The 19,786-nt window shown below is 41.5% G+C and overlaps 1 protein-coding gene across 1 annotated transcript in view; it reads left to right on the top strand.

Moving 5' to 3' along the window:
- The window catches only part of LOC120566216 (ankyrin repeat and protein kinase domain-containing protein 1-like), a 58,709-nt gene extending 42,921 nt beyond the window's left edge, over nt 1–15,788 (top strand). Inside the window, exon 15 of the mRNA XM_039812537.1 lies at nt 15,522–15,788. The gene's annotated coding sequence lies outside the window, so the exon portion shown is untranslated. The remainder of the gene's footprint in view (nt 1–15,521) is intronic.
- Nucleotides 15,789–19,786: the final 3,998 nt, after the last annotated feature.

Genomic DNA, 19,786 nt, shown 5'->3' with positions numbered 1-19,786 from the left:
AGACCCGAGATCCGAGACCGGTGCTAATTAATGCCTTAACAACCGTTATCACCGGAGCGAACAGCAACTCGGATATCGCCTTATTGAGGTGCCACTTAAATGCCTCCTCTTCTCTCTGATGCTCCGAAAATGGACGTTAGAGGAAAATGAAACATCGCCGCACGGGACGCTAGTTACGGTAACACCACACTCGACAGCAGACCCGTTAGCCTACCAGCTTGAGGCGCCGATACCGTGGGTGCTCCGGAGCACCCATGGAAAATACTCTGAGCACCCACGTGTGCCAGACTGCCAGTAGGCTCCATTCATTTAAATTAAACATTGCAGTTGGTGCAAAGTGGAGCATCTGTCATAATGTGATTGGTTATGTCGGTGGCATTGATTCTTAATTTCCCACCAAGCTGATCGCGGTTACGTGCCAATCATATCTGTATTTGTGAGAATTGGCGCTGTCCTGAGTTGAAAGCCTACTTTACGGCTTTATTATCGACTTAATAGGCGCGTGTGTTCACGTCGGCCGCTGTCCATTTTCTAAGGTTCTGAAATGCAAACAATTTTTGGCTACTTCTTTTTTTTAAAAGGGAGTGCGCCCGTGAGCACCCATGGAGGAAAATATCAATCGGCGCCTATGTCTTGAGTAAACACGGCTAAATGCTGACAGCTAAACGGTGTGTCTGTATTTCACTGGAGAGGATTCTAACAAACAACACAGAACCTTTTCCCATCCAGTGACTGTTTTTGTCGTTTAACAGGAATTTACAGGTGAAATAATAAATCATTTCATTTTGAGCAGATCGTTTTGGGCTCCTCAATATATCATATATATATATAATATATCATATATATATATATAACAGAGTCCCTCGTTTGTTCCAAAATAATAAATAAAAAGAATCATGTTAAATAATAACTTAACCAAAAACATAATAATACTTAGATCTCACAGGTTTTGTCAAAATATAACTCACAACTATCCAAGGCATGGACAAAGCCTAATAAAAAATAACCAGTAGGCTAACTCACATACAACTTCTGCACCAGTCTACTGTTTGTTGAGAAAGATAAGCATATTGACATGATCTGGGGTCAGACGCGACCGCTACCTGGTGACCGTCAGTCCAGACGCCCAAAACAGCCGTGTTGCCAGGATGCACAGGTCGCCTACCTCCGCGTTAACCTGGCCAGCCTGGGGAACCTTATTCCGTTCTTCGTGGTGAGTTTCTACCAGTCTGGTGATGGTACATCATGACGAAATGTGATATGCTGGTTCCATTATCCATCTCAATGAACTTGCAGGTCCCTTGGGTCATTTTCTCTGCTCGTTGTGCATCGCAGCTTCTCCGTGCTAACGCCGAGTAGATGCTAGGTTGAGACTGAGAGCAGGACGCACCAACATTAACCAGGGTCGGATGTCGGATGCACGGATGTGGTACATCATATGTGGTACATTGTTTGAGTCGTGGCCGTGTTGTACTTATACATGGCGTGTTTGCAGTGAAATAAGTCGTTTTTTTAAATCAAAATGGTCCCACGCCACACTTCACCGTGACCTCTTCATGATTACTTTTGAACTCAAAACGGAAACTCGCAGCCAGGTAACCTATGGCGCCCCCGGGTGGTAAAATGTTTAATGGCTGCCACACAGTGACACTTCATTTCATTGCTTCAAGACTCACACTACGCAATGCAACCTGCATTAGTTTAATCGATGACAAATTAACGTGATCAACAAAATTCTTAATTATCAATTATCAATTGTCGATTAATCATGCCCATCCCTAGTCTACAGGCCAGTTTGTTACTGTGTAGCAGTTACATACACCAACCTTTCCAGTTTCACTCCTTTCTATATTCTGAAGGTTTTTACAAAGGGCTTTGTTCAGATATCATTCATAGCCTAATCTATGTAACATGTTACACCTAAAAACGTAACGAAAATGGATTTTCTTTTTTATGGCTGTTGACACCATATTCTGATTTATGTGGTGATAAAAGGAGATATCCAAAATCCCCTCTGTGAAAACCTTTGACTAATATGTCAACAAAATAAAAGAAGAATTTTGAACCTGGCTTTTTCCAATGTTCAGATTTCTGCTCTGGAAATGTATGCAAATTAGCACATATTTAACAATATAATGCTTAACTGGGGACGTTTCATGGTAATATTAGTTAATGTTTTTTCTTCCTGCAGTGTCTCCCATTAACAGAGGCTCTACAGGCCATTTAGAGTGTATAAATTGTGTTATTTAATGTTTAGGAGCAGAGGTGTGGACAGAAGGAAACAGAAGAAGCCAGTTAATCTGAAATTGTCTTCTGCAGGTATGTGTATTTATTTCTTAGGCGTTATATATAGTACAGGCCAAAAGTTTGGACACCTTCTCATTCAATGCGTTTCTTTATTTTCATGACTATTGACATTGTAGATTCTCACTCAAGGCATCAAAACTATGAATGAACACATATGGAATTATGTACTTAACAAAAAAGTGTTGTGTGTAGCGGGAGGATGAGGACCCAAATGCAGAGGGAGGCAGACAGGCAGGAGATGGTGGTACTCAGGAATTTAATATAAAAAAAAGCAGCAGTACAGGGACTGGAAAACTCACAAAATAAACTGACGCAGAAACAGACACAAGGCACAGGGAGGAAACACAAGGGCATGGCTACAAACTGAACAGGCATGGACACAAAATCTGACAAGACACAAAGGGATTCACAGAGGCTAAATACATGAGGCAACGAACAAATGAGGGACAGGTGACACAACAGGTGAAACACATCAGAGGCCCGTTCCAGAAAGCAGGTTTAGTGAAAACTCTGAGTTAGTTAACCCTGAGATGAGGGAAACTCTGGGTTTTCTGTTTCAGAAAGAGAGGTAACTTCACCTCAGAGTCAGTTACTATGGTAACTGAGCCTGTGAACCTAACCTGAGGCCTGTACTACGAAGCAGGATTTGGCGTTAACGAGCTAACTTCAGGCTCAACCCTGGATTTTCTGTACTACGAAGGTGGATTAGTTGTTATCGGGTTCAATCACCGTGGTAACTCATGCTGAACACCTAACCTGGTCGGGAGCAGGTTAAGTTGGAGATCAGAGATCAACCGGTGTTAAAGCACCACCTACTGACCAATCAATACTCAGTGTTAAAGCACCGCCTACTGACCAATCAATACTCAGTGTTAAAGCACCGCCTACTGACCAATCAATACTCAGTGTTAAAGCACCGCCTACTGACCAATCAATACTCAGTGTTAAAGCACCGCCTACTGACCAATCAATACTCTGTGTTAAAGCACCGCCTACTGACCAATCAATACTCGATTGATAACGGCATCACCGTTCTTAAAGAAGATCAGGCGGAGCTCGGTGCAGAGAGAGAGAGAGAGAGAGAGAGAGAGAGAGAGAGAGAGAGATGCGCTCATAAAAGTTAAAACATTTAGAGACAACCCCGTTAACATTCCCTGATTGGTATTTTTATGAAATATATATATTTTAATGGGAGGGAATTACATATCGGCTTCTTGAGCCGTGTGTCGCCAATGCGCACAGCGGTTTGAATTATGTTTTTATATTTCTCATTTGCTCTCACGATCGCTTCCCACTGCCAGGGTTGCAACTGAAATAATAGGCTAAAGCAATGACAGTTTATGGAAAGCACAAGTGTAATTATGGTCAGATCTTGGTCCTGACTGATGAGGAAGTGATATTGGAGTTGTGATTTAAACATCTACAGCGTCGGCTATTCTTTTTTATTGCCAGCTGTCCTCCTGTTTTAGGAAGCAGCGACTGTAGGCTATTGCGTTTTCCCTGTAAAACCGAATCTGTGTTCTTCATATTTATGTAGAATTATAATTTGCTCTTCTTATATATAGGAACATAAGCGGCTCTGGTAGATGTTTGCGATTGGTCGTGGTGCGCACACACCGCCTCTTTTATGTGAACGCGCGCCGCTGGATTGGGAAACCCTGAGTTGACTGAACTAGTTGATAACCAGCGTCGTAGTACAGGTTATGCTGGACCGCGGTTGTTAGGTTTGGTGAAGCCGGATTACTGAAAGAAATCCAGGACATGTTGATCTTGCTTCGTAGTACAGGCCTCTGGTCAGGAGCAGGTTTTCTTCAAGAAACCTCGAGTTTTCTCCCTCTCAGTGGGAGGAGACTGAGAAAAACTGAGAAAAAAAACTCTCTGAGAGGGAGGAGAAACTCATTTCCTCATTCATTCATTCAGTCTGTATCAAGCGCAATTTTAATGCAGTTTGTTATCTGCATGAATTGAAAAAACGTATTGGTTTATGTTAGGCAGACTATAAAACGTTTTTTTTTCTCAAACATGTCATGTCCTTATGTCGTCGATCCCGTTGATGAAAAAGTTGTATCAGTATTGAGTCCCGACTATAGATGTATTTTCATTTCCACATAACCGATTTGAGAGGTATTTTTTTTATTATCACAGTCCATCAGATATGTAGATACCTTATTTTTTTTTTATTTAACCTTTATTTATTCAGGGGGAGTTCACTGAGAGGCAGCCTCTCTTTTGCAGGAACGCCCTGATCACATTCACACAGTTACACATTCATACCTGGAAGCTGCCCAGTACAACCACAGTCTGATCTGCTGGCCACTGAGCAGCTCCACTGGAGCCATTGGGGGTTAAGGGCCTTGCTCAAGGGCACCTCAGTGGTGGTAATGAGGGAGGGACAAGCGCTGTTCCAGATGTTATCCTGTCGGTATGGGGATTGAACCGACGACCTCCCGGTCACAAGCTCGCTTCTCTAACCTTTAGGCCACCACTGCCCTTATCCGTCCTCATATCACTAACATCCACGATCATGGACAGGCTTTAACATCCCAGCAGATTCTTTGTGTCACATTACGTTTTTTGCAAACGGCAGTTTTCTTTAACAGTGTAGCAGATCATACTGTAATAGTAAAGCCACTGTATGCAGAGCCGTCAGAAAAGTGTGACTCGCTCTGAAACGTTTTTTAAACATTTTTGTAGTGTTCCCTGGACACAAACCAGTGAGAGCCATTAAAAAGAAATAAATGATTATACATTATAGTTCTGTTAATGATCATGGTGCTGCAGCCTCAGAATGGGATTAGTATAGTTTACTTTTTCGCCCGCAGGATTGCACCTAAATGAAATTATAATACAATTCCAGTTTTCACCAGTAATATTATAAGTTAACTGTGATTAAATATGAAATTAATACACTGTTAATGCATACGCATTGACTCAAGCAGCAATTTTCTCCCACACCAATTCTCTCTCTTTTGCAGCCGCAGACGCTGTCTTGCTTTTTTAACGAAATGAACGTTCAAACTCGCTGTTTGTGCGCATGAGTATTTCCGCAGACCCGTTTGTTTGTGGTTGTTACCATGGTGAATCGTAGAATCATGGCTCCATTCATACTGCCTTTTTATAGTGGTTGTGCACGCGCGTAACCCTGAGTGAACCTACTCCGAGTTGATTGAACCAACTCATATCAGCTGTTCTGGAACCGAAAACTCGGAGTTTCCCATCTCAGGGTAAATCAACTCAGACATCAGGGTTAGACTCGGAGTTTGTTAAACCTCCTACCTGGAACGGACCCCAGGGCAGGGCAGGACAATCAACAAAGGCGGGAAAACACAGGAAGTAAAGTGGATAAGACAAGACAGAAAACCAGACTATCAAAATAAAACAGGAAACAGAACACAAACAGGGAACATGACAAACAGACCACAATACACAGAAAACATACAGAAACCAATAAGGCAACAGAAATGAACAAACAGGCAACAGAAATTGGGCAAAACGCAGAACAAAACACTGAAACCATAACAAAAAGTGTGAAATAACTGAAAACATGTCTTATATTTTAGATTCTTCAAAGTAGCCACCCTTTGCTTTTTTGATAACTCTGCAAACCCTTGGTGTTCTCTCAATGAGCTTCATGAGGTAGTCACCTGAAATGGTTTTACCTTCACAGGTGTGCTTTGTCAGGGTTAATTAGTGGAATTTTTTCCCTCATTAATAAAAAAAGCAAAGGGTGACTACTTTGAAGAATCTAAAATATAAGACATGTTTTCAGTTATTTCACACTTTTTTGTTAAGTACATAATTCCATATGTGTTCATTCATAGTTTTGATGCCTTCAGTGAGAATCTACAATGTTCATAGTCATGAAAATAAAAAGGAAACTCATTGAATGAGAAAGTGTGTCCATACTTTTGGCCTGTACTGTATATTTTTGTTATCTGTGCAGTCACCCAAACCCACATACTGTTTAACTTTTCCCACTGAAACTATTAGCAAGTATAAAACATTGTTTCTCATGTTTTTCACATGTAAATTGTTATAATTCAAATAAGGTTTTCTATTCTAATTGCTCCTGTCTGCTGGCAATGTTCACATTAAGAGTTGAATGAGATACTATCCTGTAATGTAATTTTTATGTACTGTATGTATGGTAGAAAATGAGATCACTCTTAGACAGTACTGATAGTATTTTAGTTGTTGCTGGCACCTTGTCTTCTATCTATCTATCAGAATCAGAATCAGAAAGGTTTTATTGCCAATATGTTTTTTACCTATACAAGGAATTTGTCTTGGTGTTGTTGGTGCATGTCACACATTCTCTAAATACAAGAAGGATCAGAAGAATATAAACAATATAATTATACATACATACACACTGTATGTTATAACTAAAATGTTAAAAAAAAAAAAAAAAAAAAAAAAAAAAAAAAATTAAACAAAACCCCACACCAAAAAAAAAAAAAATAATAAAACAAACCACCAACAAAAAAAAAAAAAAAAAAAATAAAAAAACCCCGCCCCCCCTCACACTCTCTCTTTTTTCCCGGCGCGCCCTGTCTGTCCATCTTGCGTGCATACTCTGGCCAATCACAACCAAGTTACTTAAAGTTGTGTTTACCCCATAGGCTCCGCAATAGCTAAATAGTTTTTAAGCGGAGTGACTCGTTTCACAAAAAGAATTTATACAATTCAAAAGTTATTTTACTTTTAACTGACAACAAAGTGATAATGAATATGTTTACTAATTATAAGTAATATATCCTCCTTGGATTAATAAAATATGACTTCTTCATCTTCTAGTGAGGAGGAGGAGGATCCTACAGCCCCTGAGAGGATTGAATTGGCTTGCTGGTCCACAACAGACAGTGGACCCTCGCAGGTATGAACATAAAACAAGAGCTCAAAGCCTCTAATTTCTTGTCCTTCAGCTGAAGAACTTCTTATTTCTGTTCAGAGGAGAGAGTAGGCCTGAGTTAGGAAACACGTACAGAAGTGTAGAATGGAAACATCAAAAATCATTCTCACTTTAGTCCTGTTAGCAGCATGGCTCTAGGGATAGTTATGTCGGTCCACTGCTTTGTTCCAGTCTGAAATATCTCAACAACTAATAAATGTGTTGAGATAATATCTTGTTCTGACATTTATTCCCCAGAGGATTCATCCATATTGATCCTCTGAGTGCACCAGCAGCTTTACACTTTTAGCTTTAAGCCCCTGACACACCAACTCGACGGCCGACCGACTGCAGACCGTCAGCAGAAAAGCCAGTCGGACTGATCAGTCTCCCCGAGGTCAGAAAAGTTCCTCAGAACACACCGAAGAGACGCCGACTTGAGCGTACGTTCTCCGCGTGCGCAAGGTGTAATACGTCTCCACAACAGCAGGTGCGCTAATCTGTATTGTCGCCCAAAGAATGAAAACTGGCAGCTGACCGACCATAATGGCGGCTCATTCAGAATCCGATCTCATATCGTACTAAAATAGTTCACCGAAACGTGTTTCTGAAAACATTTGAAGAGAGAAATAGGCCGTGCAGTTGCTGAATTTGTCTTAATTTCAGATCAACAAAGGTCAGTTTAAAAGATTTTTGTCAGATTTTGAGAGACTCTAGTCACTCTAGTCACGCTCATCCCGCTCGTCATTTCCTGGTTAGCACTCCACCAATCAGATTGGTCATTGACTGCGACTGCCCGCCCTCCGACTCAACAAGTCAAATCGGCATGGAACACACCGAACAGACTTGAGTCACCGACCTCGCCAGACGGCCGATTATTGGGTTGGTGTGTCAGGGGCTTAAAGTGAAAGCATCTTATCATCTATTGGATGGATTTTAATGAAATGTGGTTCAGACATTAATGTTCCCCATGTGATGAATTGTAGTAATTCTGACTTTCTATCTAGCTCCATCATCAGGTCAACTTAAAAGTATTTCCCCCATAAAACACCTTTTCTTGAAATGATTAGGTATTATCCTTCTAGATAAACCACAGTCACATTAATAATTAGAGTATTATACTAGGTGGTCGCTATAGCAGAAAAAACGCCCTTTAACTCCCACACCGTACATCGCACATTCAAAAACCACATATTCACGCTTTCCCTGGATCCAGCTGAATCTCCTGATAAAGGCCACGCCCATTTCTGCCAAGAAGTTTATGCGTGAAAAATTGCAATTTATCAAAAATCTACTTTGCTACTTCTCCTACTAGACTGTGCGACCAATCTGCACAAAACATGGCACGTAGCATCTCCAGACCGACCTGACAAAAAGTTATCAAAAGAATTTTTATAGGATAAAAATATAACGCACAAACAAATTTGTGTAGGTAACTAAGAAAACACCAACTTTGCCATACCATATCTTGACCAAAATAATTGCTATCAATGCAAAACTTCAGATTCTTGTTCGCCATGACCCTCTGGAGGTCCCCCACACATTTTACAAAATGTGGCCACTAATGTGGGGCGCTACAAGTACAAAAGGTTTATATCTCATGAATGACTCATATGATTTTTACGAAATTTGATGGGTACCATCTAGGGCCACCCATGAGGCCACCCCTACAGTGGGGTACAGATTGGTCAAAGTGGGCATGGCCTATGGGACCCAGGTTTGGATTCACCACTTATACTAAACCGAATAACTTTAAATTTACAGGGTAGATGTACAATGGGTCCTGGACTTCACCTACCAAAAATTACACAGATGGACCTCTTGCTGGCCCTATAATGACGCCGAACGTGTTTTGCATATAACTCCCACATTACTTGTTGCACATTAGAAAAACTTATATCCACATGTTCCTCGAATCAAGCTGAATCAGTGATATTGGCCATGACCATTTCTGATAAGACGTTTTTTCACAATATCTCGCAATGTGCAAAGCCAACTTTTTCAAACTCCTCCTAGGGCGTGCGATCGATCTGCATGAAACCTGGTACCTAGCATGTCCATATGGACCTGACCAAAAGTTATCAAAAGAATTTTTAAAAGTTAAACTATGCGCATTTCACGGCTAAACAAATTCTCCTACCTAGCTACCAAACACAAACTTTATCCTCTCTTGGCCAAATGAAATGCTCGCAGCAACTGAGGCTCTCTACCAAATTTGGCGAAGATCGGCCATATCGTCAACATAGACCAGTTTTGGCCCTTTTACTCAAAAAATGTTAATGGGATACTTGCAATGACCTTGCAGCTCAAACCTCTCGATATTTCTTGACGTTTACCTCCCCACGTTACGCTTTGGGTTCTGCTTTCGCGCGCTCCCTGGGTCATCGGGGGCGACTGGCACCAGGGGGCTTGGACCCCATCATAACTGCTAGTTCACATTGTGTTTTATCATGTGGGAGGACACCAGAGCAGATCAGTGATGTCTGTGTCTCTTATTATTTCTACATGATCTTCCCGTTCCTCTTAGATACCAGAGACCAGTTAACTGAGATGAGTTTCTCTGTCTCTCTGACAAACTGAGGAACTGTGCATCATGTCTAACTGCAGTTAGGACTCATGTTGGATAGAAAATCATTCTGACTGTGTTTCTTCCTGCAGGGTGCAGAGGCGTGATCTGATGAACTGTAAGTGTGTTTCTCTTTAAATTCATTAGAAGATTACTGACTACATGCGTCATTATTACATTTTATATAAATGAACATCAGCACACAAGCTGGGGGTCCTGCGCCATAAAAATGTTACCAAACCACATGTAATAAAAAGAAGTCCAACAGTCTTTTTTGTTTAAAAGGGGCACCATCACTGACACTTATAAATATAAAAAATTGACAAAATGATAATGAATATGTTTACTAATTATTAGTTATGCTATAATTTATGTTATTTTAACAGGTTATTGTTGCTCAGTTCATATACTTCGGTGGACAGTTCACGCCTCGCCGTTGTCCATTAATGGGCATTAACCCACTTATACCATGGTCACTTGCCAAGTAACATATTTTTAAAACATTAGTTCATATTTTAATTAGTTTTACAATCGAAATCTAAAGTTTATCCAAACAATAACTCTGTTTCCCTGGTTACGCCTGACGGTTTGACTAATACCTGGAACAATCATTCCCATCCATCAGGTTCTTATGCAATGCAAACATTGTAGACTCCCCAGGAATTAGGAAGGACCTTAGATACGACTTGCCTCCCTTAGCAATCAGAGATATTTATATAGTCCGCTCAGCTGATAGAACCCTTCAGTTTGCGCACGTCGGGGTTACCGGCGGACGCTGCTCCTTGCGACCGTGCATTCGTGCGGCACTCAGACGCCGCAAATCATCACCAATGAAAAGGGAACTCCCAGCCGAGTTCAACGATACCTCAGACAAGACTCTACGTCATACGGTTCATCAGCTGTGAAAGGGGGAGAGGCTAAAGCATAGGGGGCGGGTCAAACCATCACCAATTCAAAAGGAAGTCTCTGCTGAGTTCAATGACACCTCACACAAGGGTATACCTTAAACGGTTCAAATGTTATGAAAGGGGGCGTGGGCTTTCTTTGTTCATTGCTAAACACTCAAAATGGCCGCCACGCCACGCCCACACCGTCTGACGAAAGGTTTTTCTTTTAATAAATTTTCATCGTTAAGGTGTTGGGATGGTACAGACCAAGTTTGAAGTCCATCGGATGAAATCTCTAGGAGGAGTTCGTTAAAGTATACCACCTTGACTTTTAGGCCTACTTCCTGTTGCCACTAGGGGGCGCTATGACTTTAAGTAAATATCGGCCTATATTTGTCCTCAGGGTTGGACTCTTATGAATCCTGAAAAGTTTCGAGGTAATCGGACAATGTACACTCAAGTTACACCCACTTCCTTTTTCGGCGGCGAAACGCACAAAATGGCCGCCCCGCCACGGCCACGCCCTATGACGAAAAGTTTTTCTTTTAACAACTTTTCATCTGTAACATCTTAAGATGGCACAGACCGAATTTGAAGTTGATCGGATTAAATGTCTAGGAGGAGTTCGTTAAAGTACGACATGTGGAAATGGCCAAAATCGCACTAATTTCGAACTTTGAAATCAAAATGGCGGACTTCCTGCTGGGTTTAGGGTATGGCTCTAATGAAGTTTTTTGTACATCTTGACATGTTACATATGGGTACCAAGATTCGTGAGTCTACGTTAAACGCACTGCAGGGGCTCAATTTTCTTAACTTTCTAGGGGGCGCTAGCGAGCCATTTTTGTGCGGCTATTCGCGAAACCCTTAAAATACGTAAACTTTCACCAGACTTGATACATCCACCAAATTTGGTGAGTGTTTGAATATGTTAAGCCCCTCAAAAAGCCAATTCACTTGACGGGAAAAAGAAAGAAAGAATAATTCCTTCAGTTTCAATAGGGCCTTCGCCGCTGTCGGCGCTCGACCCTAATAATTAAAGGTGCGAGCAGCGATGGACGGGCCTTCGCGCCTCGGCGCGCGTCGGGGTTACCGATGGTACAGACCAAGTTTGAAGTCCATCGGATGAAATCTCTAGGAGGAGTTCGTTAAAGTATAGCACCTTGACTTTTAGGCCTACTTCCTGTTGCCACTAATCGGACAACATACACTCGAGTTACACACACTTCCTGTTTCGGTGGCGAAATGCACAAAATGGCTGCCCCGCCACGGCCACGCCCTATGACGAAATTTTTTCTTTTAACAACTTCTCATCTTTAACATCTTAAGATGGCACAGACCGAGTTTGAAGTTGATCGGATGAAATCTCTAGGAGGAGTTCGTTAAAGTACATAGTATTTAAAGTATAATGTGGAAATGGCCAAAATCGCACTAATTTCGAACTTTGAAATCAAAATGGCGGACTTCCTGGGTTTAGGGTATGGCTCTAATGAAGTTTTCTGTACATCTTGACATGTTACATATGGGTACCAAGATTCGTGAGTCTACGTTAAACGCACTGCAGGGGCTCAATTTTCTTAACTTTCTAGGGGGCGCTAGCGAGCCATTTTTGTGCGGCTATTCGCGAAACCCTTAAAATACGTAAATTTTCACCAGACTTGATACAACCGCCAAATTTGGTGAGTTTTTGAATATGTTAAGGCCCTCAAAAAGGCAATTCATTTGACGGGAAAAAGAACGAATAGAAAGAATAATTCCTTCAGTTTCAATAGGGCCTTCGCCGCTTTCACCTTGGTTCAAACTCCAGACAACAAGTAGTAAGTGCAAGTACATTAGCTTTAAATAAGCAAAGCTACAAAGAGACCTATGAAAGTGCAGGTTTATTTATTTTTTATTTTCTTTGTTTTATCCGAGGTGTAGTTGGAAGAGATGTGTTTTTAGCCTTCGGTGGAAGATGTGTAGGCTTTTGGCCATCCTGATGTCGATGGGGAGCTCGTTCCACCATTTATGAGCCAGGACAGAGAACAGTCTGGATTTGGTTGAGTGATTAGTTCTCCCTTGCTGTGAGGAGGCAGCAAGCAGTTTGGCTGATGCAGAGCAGAGTGGGGGGGTTGGGGTGTAGGGTTGGACCATGTCCTGGATGTAAGCTGGGGCTGATCCGTTCATGACCCTGTATGTAAGTACTAGTGTACTGTATGAGCGTACTAGTGTACTGTATGAGCATACTAGTTTACTGTATGAGCGTACTAGTGTACTGTATGAGAGTACTAGTGTACTGTATAAGAGTACTAGTGTTTTGAAGTGGATGCGGGCAGCCACTGGTAACCAGTGAAGAGAGTGGAGGAGCGGTGTAGTGTGAGAGAACTTGGGGAGGTTGAAGACAAGTCGAGCTGCTGCGTTCTGAATGAGCTGCAGGGGCCGGATAGCACATGCAGGCAGGCCAATCAGGAGGGAGCATGCAGGCAGGCCAATCAGGAGGGAGCATGCAGGCAGGCCAATCAGGAGGGAGTTGCAGTAGTCTAGACGTGAGATGACTAGAGCCTGAACCAGAACCTGAGTTGCCTTCTGCGTTAGAAGGGGACGTATCCTTCTGATGTTATGCAGCATATAACGACTTTTACAAAGAATTTGATCCGCGATGTGTAACGTTACTGTTGGCTGCAGCGGCGCAGAAGCAGCGAGCTGAACAGTGAACAGGATGTGAGATAACGTTATTCGCTGTGAAACAAAGTCAGTCCAGAGGGCCAGTATAACTTACTTCTTGCAGCCTGTGTGTTTTAGCGCCATCCTGTGGTGTTCAGAGGACGAGTTGGAAATAATAAATCCACATTTCCTTTTTGATTTCATGTAGCGCATTCATTTAGAACAGTAAACAGACAGTTTCACCGGAACTCCTTTAGTAGGTGTCCTATATCACTTTTTAATGGACACCCTGCAACCAATCAGAATTGAGACCATGGTATAAATCTTGTTAATGGTTAATAAAGAGTTTGTTAAGCTATAATCTATAAACATTGCTAGTTAATGCTTTATAAACCAGTTATTAATTATTACATTATTATATGCAGTATTTACAGTATAATAATGATTAACTAAAGTTGAACTAATAATGTTATTAATAACTGCAGCTGTGTTGTGTCTCGTTCTCTCCGTCAGATTTCTGTCAACTCACAGTCGACACAAACACAGTGAGCACAGGACTCAAACTGTCTGACAACAACAGGAAGGTGACATGGGAGGAGGAGGAGCAGCCATATCCTGATCATACAGAGAGGTTTGACTACTGGCCTCAGCTGCTGTGTAGAGAAGGTCTGACTGGTCGCTCTTACTGGGAGGTCGAGAGGGATGGAGGGATTTTTATATCAGTGAGTTACAGAGGAATTGGCAGGAGAGAAGATGATGCCAGTATGTTTAGACGTAATGGTCAGTCCTGGAGTCTGTTCTGCTCTGGTTGTACTTACTCCTTCTGGCACAATAAGAGAAGAATACATCTCAAGCCCATCTCCACCTCTTTCTCTAGTAGAGTAGGAGTGTATGTGGACTGGCCTGCTGGCTCTCTGTCCTTCTACAGAGTCTCTGACTCTGACTCACTGATCCACCTCTACACCATCAACACCACATTCACTGAACCTCTTTACCCTGGGTTTGGGTTTGGGTGCAACTTCCCTGATTCCTCAGTGTCTTTGTGTTCTCTGTATAGTCCTGTTGGGTAGTGCACATATTAAACAATCCAATTACCAAGGTGATAAAAGCACCACATTTTAGATGAAGCTTCTTCAGGACCTCGTGAATGATTTCAGCCCACCTGAAATATTGAAATTTAGTGTCACATCACTTAAAAAACAGTATTCATGAAAAACCGTTTTTTTTTTTTTTTCCTCTCAAGTAAAACTTTCAGGGCCTTTTAAGACCACTGAATAAGTTTCCTTTTGTTAATTTGTGCTCAGGCCAGTAGATCTTCCAAATTATAAGTGTAAAATAGAGTGCTAAGACACCTTATACCTCAAAAAACCTCAACAAGTCCTGTATAATATAGGCGGAATTATTAAAAAAGGCAGCAAAAAGGCTTAAATGTTAAGAGATCTTGGTTTTCTCTTTTACTTTTCAATTCAACTAGGTCATTCATATAGCTATCTACTGAGTTCATAGTTTGGTCATTAGTTTTATTTTAGGCTGCATCACATCACATTAAATCCTATATGTTTGTGACAGTACATAGATAGATGTACTTTCAGTTATTTTGGTTTCCTATTGTATACGTGTTGCAGGTCAGAATGTCTTGATTCTCTCGTTCTTTTATGCTTACATAACATTAGTTTCTGACACTTCAACGTGGAGCTGAAATGGGCTCTATGTATTATTTGCCAGAAAGACACCTCTGAACCCCTGAGATGTCCCTTGCAGACACCTGGGACAAGTGGTGATAAATCTGATGCCTATAGATCATTTCTTGCTAATGTCGAGCAATTCAGGGCGATTGACAATCTTCCAACTAAAATCCATTTTGGGAATGATGAAACTGCTAGCAGTTTTTCTTCCTATTCTGCTTCTTGGCACAAATCTTGCCACCTAAAGTTTAACAATTGAAAGCTTATGAAAGCGACAAAGAAGAACGTGGGGAATGTTGTTGAATCTGGAGGGGGAAAGCCAATGTTCGAAAGTGCTTCTTCTGTGAGGGTGGCATAGATCAAGGTGATTTGACACTACATTTTAATATTTCAGATGGGCTCCTAGAAATCATTCATTTATCATTGAAATTTAGAACTTACTTAAAGAAGCATCATGCAAAATTTGGTGCTTTTATCACCTCGGTAACGGTATTTTCACTACGTCACCAGACTAGTAGGAGGAGACAACTTCCTGTCCTGTGGTTTAAATGTTGGTGGAGGACGAGGCTTCACTTTGGTTCACATTTGTCTCACTGATTGTGTCTTTAATGTCAGAAATGTTCTTCTTCTTTAGTAGTGTTGAAAACTAGTTTACTGTCTAAACTGTCTAAACTGTGTTGACTTTGATTTTCACTTTAATCATGTTTAATTGGAGCAGCTTCAGCTGTTAGGGATTTATTTCCGTAAAGGTTTAAATATAAAAAAATACTTTCAACATGTTTTAACAAATGTAAAGCTGTTTCAGTTTGAAAATTAAAGAATAAAGATGTTTCCTTCACAATGAGAGTATTTTCTTCATTAGAACATGTTTTATTCTACTTCTGTATATAAGCCAATCAATCTTATTTCTGTTAGGGCTCAGGGAAATGGCGGACCCAGAAATGCAGAGACAGCAGGGCAGTGGAGAGCTTGAGGATTTAATAAAAAATAAAAGCAATACAACCAAAGCAGTCCTGAAGACAGCAGGCAAAAATAGTTCCAAAATGTAGAAGAAGCCAAAAGAACAGGAATCACAAAATCTGGACCACCGAGACAAAAGGGGTGGACGCCACACACTAACACCCAAAACAATACAATGATCTGACAAAGACAACACAGAGACGAAATACACAAGGTAACGAGGATGAAACAAGGGACAGGTGACACGAGGGCTCAGGAACAGGAGGAATGCATCGGGGGGGGGCAGACAATCACAAAGGCGGGAAAACACAAGGCAGGAAGTAAAACAAGACAGAAGTTTTGGGTGTTTTGCGTGCTTGCTACCCATCTCTGCATTTGGATCCGCTATTCTCTGAGATTTGTGACAAAAGGTTTACATCTCCTACTTCTTAATGTTAGAAGTCTGACACCTAAAATGGAGGAAATTAGAAACAGTCAGAGGTCGGGGTTATCTGTTTAACAGAAAGTTAAACAGTTTGGTTAGATGAAACTATAAGTGACAAGAAAATTGCCATTAATAATTACTGTATAGTTAGGAAGGACCGGAATAGAAAAGGTGGCAGGGTTTGTGTATATGTGCGCTCAGATGTGGCTTTCAACTGTAGAGATGACATTGCTAGTGATTTAGATATTGTTTGGATGGACATATTACCAAAAACCAATCCCATTTTATTGGGGGCTTGTTACAGACTGCCACGCCATGCTACTTTCTATGACAAGTTAGAACAGGTTCTTTTGAGTCTATCAGACAAGAGATCTCAGAGCTGATATTAATGGGGGATATGAACACAAACGTGTTGGGCTGTGCTCATCCTTCCGGCAAATACTGGAGGACATGTGTCACTCTTTTGGTCTTGAACAGCTGGTAAAACAGTCCACGAGGATAAGCAAGTCTTGTGACAAAACTAAAATATCTCAAAGTGGTAATATTACTTACGGCATAAGTGATCATAATATAATTTATTTGCACAAGAAAAACTGGTTAAAAAAACCTTTTGCTCTCACAAGTCTGTACCATCCAGATCATTTAAACATTACTCCCAGGGAACTTTCAAGATGCTGGTTGATGAGGTGGATTGGTCCCCGGTGGTAAATTGTTCATGTGTTAACATAGCATGGTCAGACAGATTATTAAAAATCATCAACAAGGTGACCCCTCTCAGACAGATTAGAGTTAAACAGCGTTCTAGTGCATGGTTTGATGAAGTTATACATGATGCTATTAAAACACTTACTTCACTTCTATAGCAGAACAGCTGGTCTCAAATCTTCAACCGTCCTCTGGGTTATTTAGCACTGATAGGGTGAAATCATTCTATAATAAACTTGGAGCGCTGCCCAACTCATTTTCCTTACAGAAGGTTGAGGTAGGGGAGATGGAGAAAAAGCTCTTACAGCTACACTGCTCTAAGGGCCCTGAGTTAGATGGGTTTTCTCCTCGGTTATTACTTTATGCCGCTGCCCAAATAGCCCCTTACATCTCCCATATTTTGGGAGAATTTTGTTGAATCTGGCGTTTTCCCCAATGACCTCAAGAGGGCCAAGGTAGTTCCCCTTTTTAAAAAGGGAAACAGCCTTGATCCTGGTAACTACAGACCAGTCTCTCTTTTGTGCACAGTCTCAAAACATTTTAAAAAAGTTGGTCAACGAGCAATTTAATAAATACATGAATAAAAACAACTTCATGTTTAAAGGTGCTCTAAGCGATGTTGAGTGACGTTACTTCTTGTTGACGTTCAAAGTATTTTCAAACAAAAAGAAGACTAGCTCGCTCCTCCCTCCTCCTCGTCCCGTTCCCTCCCTTCTGTGCTTCAGCGCACTAACCCATGACAGACTGATTGCCAAACTTGAGGCCTTGGGGGCAGACAGCTCCACCTGTAGGTGGTTTAGGTCTTACCTATCAGGGAGGGAACAATTGGTGGTCTTAGGGGGAATGCTGTCTGACCCTAGTGTAGTTGAATGCGGCGTTCCGCAAGGAAGTATTCTCGGACCGTCCTTATTTTTGACATACATTAACGATATGTCAGACTCCTGTTAATGTGAAATGTTTCTCTACGCTGATGACTTTTAATGTCTCATAAACACCAATCCACACTAGAGAGTACCCTGAGCTCTGAGCTATCGTCTGTAAACAACTGGCTGATTGACAATATGCTGTCTCTACATTTTGGTAAGACAGAGGCCATCTTGTTCAGTTCAAAATACAGACTGAATAGATGCTCGGAATGTAGGGTCATTTTGAATAATGTGGTGGTCAGTGCAAAAGCGTCAGTGAAATACCTGGGTTGCTTCTTAGGAAACAACTTGGATGGCAGGAATATGGCCAATAAGGTTCTGAGTAAAGTCACCGGGCTCGCAAAGTTTTTAGCCAGAAACTCTAAATGTTTTCAGTGTTTCCTCTAGGATTTTTTTTAGCAGTGGGGGCAGATCTGTTGGAACCCCCCCCCCGTCCTGCGCCCTGCCACTAAATGTTTTACGTATTAAACGGAACTGACACTTTGCTGCAAAACAAATAAATATATTTATTCACCTCTATTCACACACAATGAGGCATATTTTCATTTTGTTTTGATTGAACTGTATTTTTGAGGAACTGTAGGTCTACAAAATTAATTTTAGAAGAACTTCTTCATAGGGAAACCAAAACCCAAAGTAGGCTATATATAGTATGAAACCATTCATAATGAAACTAATTGCATATTTGCCTCAGTGGCAAAGTTGGCAGCCTTGCTGTGTGCATCTGATTTTTCTTGGCTTTTGGAAAAATAACTCCAAGGCTATAGGAGTAACTCGGTTATAGGAGAATTCAGAAAGAGGTGGCCAATTAATGCTGAGTAGCATACATGCTGCTAGATGGTACCCCTGTGGCCTGGATGGACATTTTGACCGTTTTGAAATTTATATGTGTAATAACTTTGCTAAATAAAAAAAATACAATCCGTCTGGTACCTGACTTTTCCTAAAAGAGTCTATTTTCATTTAAAATTGTTTTTAGGCTATATACATTACACAAAAAGGCAAAGAAAATACAATCACTTTTACCTATTTTGGCCATTTTCGCGGTTTTGTTTTTAATCTTTTGCGTGGTTGAAGATGCATCTTGGTTGCTTAGTAATAATTACAGTCTCTGTCAGAGAAACGTAACTAGCAGTCTCAAGTAACAAGTGTGGGCATTAAGGGCATTAAGGTGGTAGCCTAAGTGAGCAGAAGAGAGATAGAGAAAGAGGAAGCAGACGTGTTGTAGATGCAACCGGAGCAGAGTTAGTGGTTATTAATTTTATAACGTCGGCCCTGGAGGTAACGAGTCTCCCCTGGTTTTCTGATCATGGTCGGAAACGAAGCGATCAGGAGAGGTTAACCCATTGAACATTTTAACAGCTTATTAACGTGCGCTTGTTGCCCCATGCGCTGATGCGCTCATCTGTTGACATTTCCGAATGCCTTCCTACAGTTGCTTAATAAAAAAGGGCTTTCCACACAAACAAACGTAGCCTACATGTGTCATTAGTATGAGGAAAAAAATGAGTTGGGCTCAGACACAAATTTCTTAATGCCTGTCGGGCTCGGTCCGGGTTCGGTCACGGCTCTGTCGGACACGGGCCGGCTCGGACAGAAAGATTTGGCCCGATCTGGACTCTAATGGGCATCACCGATGGGCCGAAGGCAAAGCCAGAGTCGGTAACGCAGGCTACGGCGTGGATGGACTCTGTTCTGAATCAGAAGCAGCAACTGGCAGAGGAGCTGAGAGTGGAGTTTATGGAGGAAAAAAAGGGCAGCGGCACACGGTCCGAGCTGCGCTGCGCACCGC

Source organism: Perca fluviatilis, chromosome 1 (assembly GCF_010015445.1).
Source record: "Perca fluviatilis chromosome 1, GENO_Pfluv_1.0, whole genome shotgun sequence".
In the NCBI taxonomy this organism is placed as follows: domain Eukaryota; kingdom Metazoa; phylum Chordata; class Actinopteri; order Perciformes; family Percidae; genus Perca; species Perca fluviatilis.
This window is presented reverse-complemented; position numbering and strand designations above follow the sequence as displayed.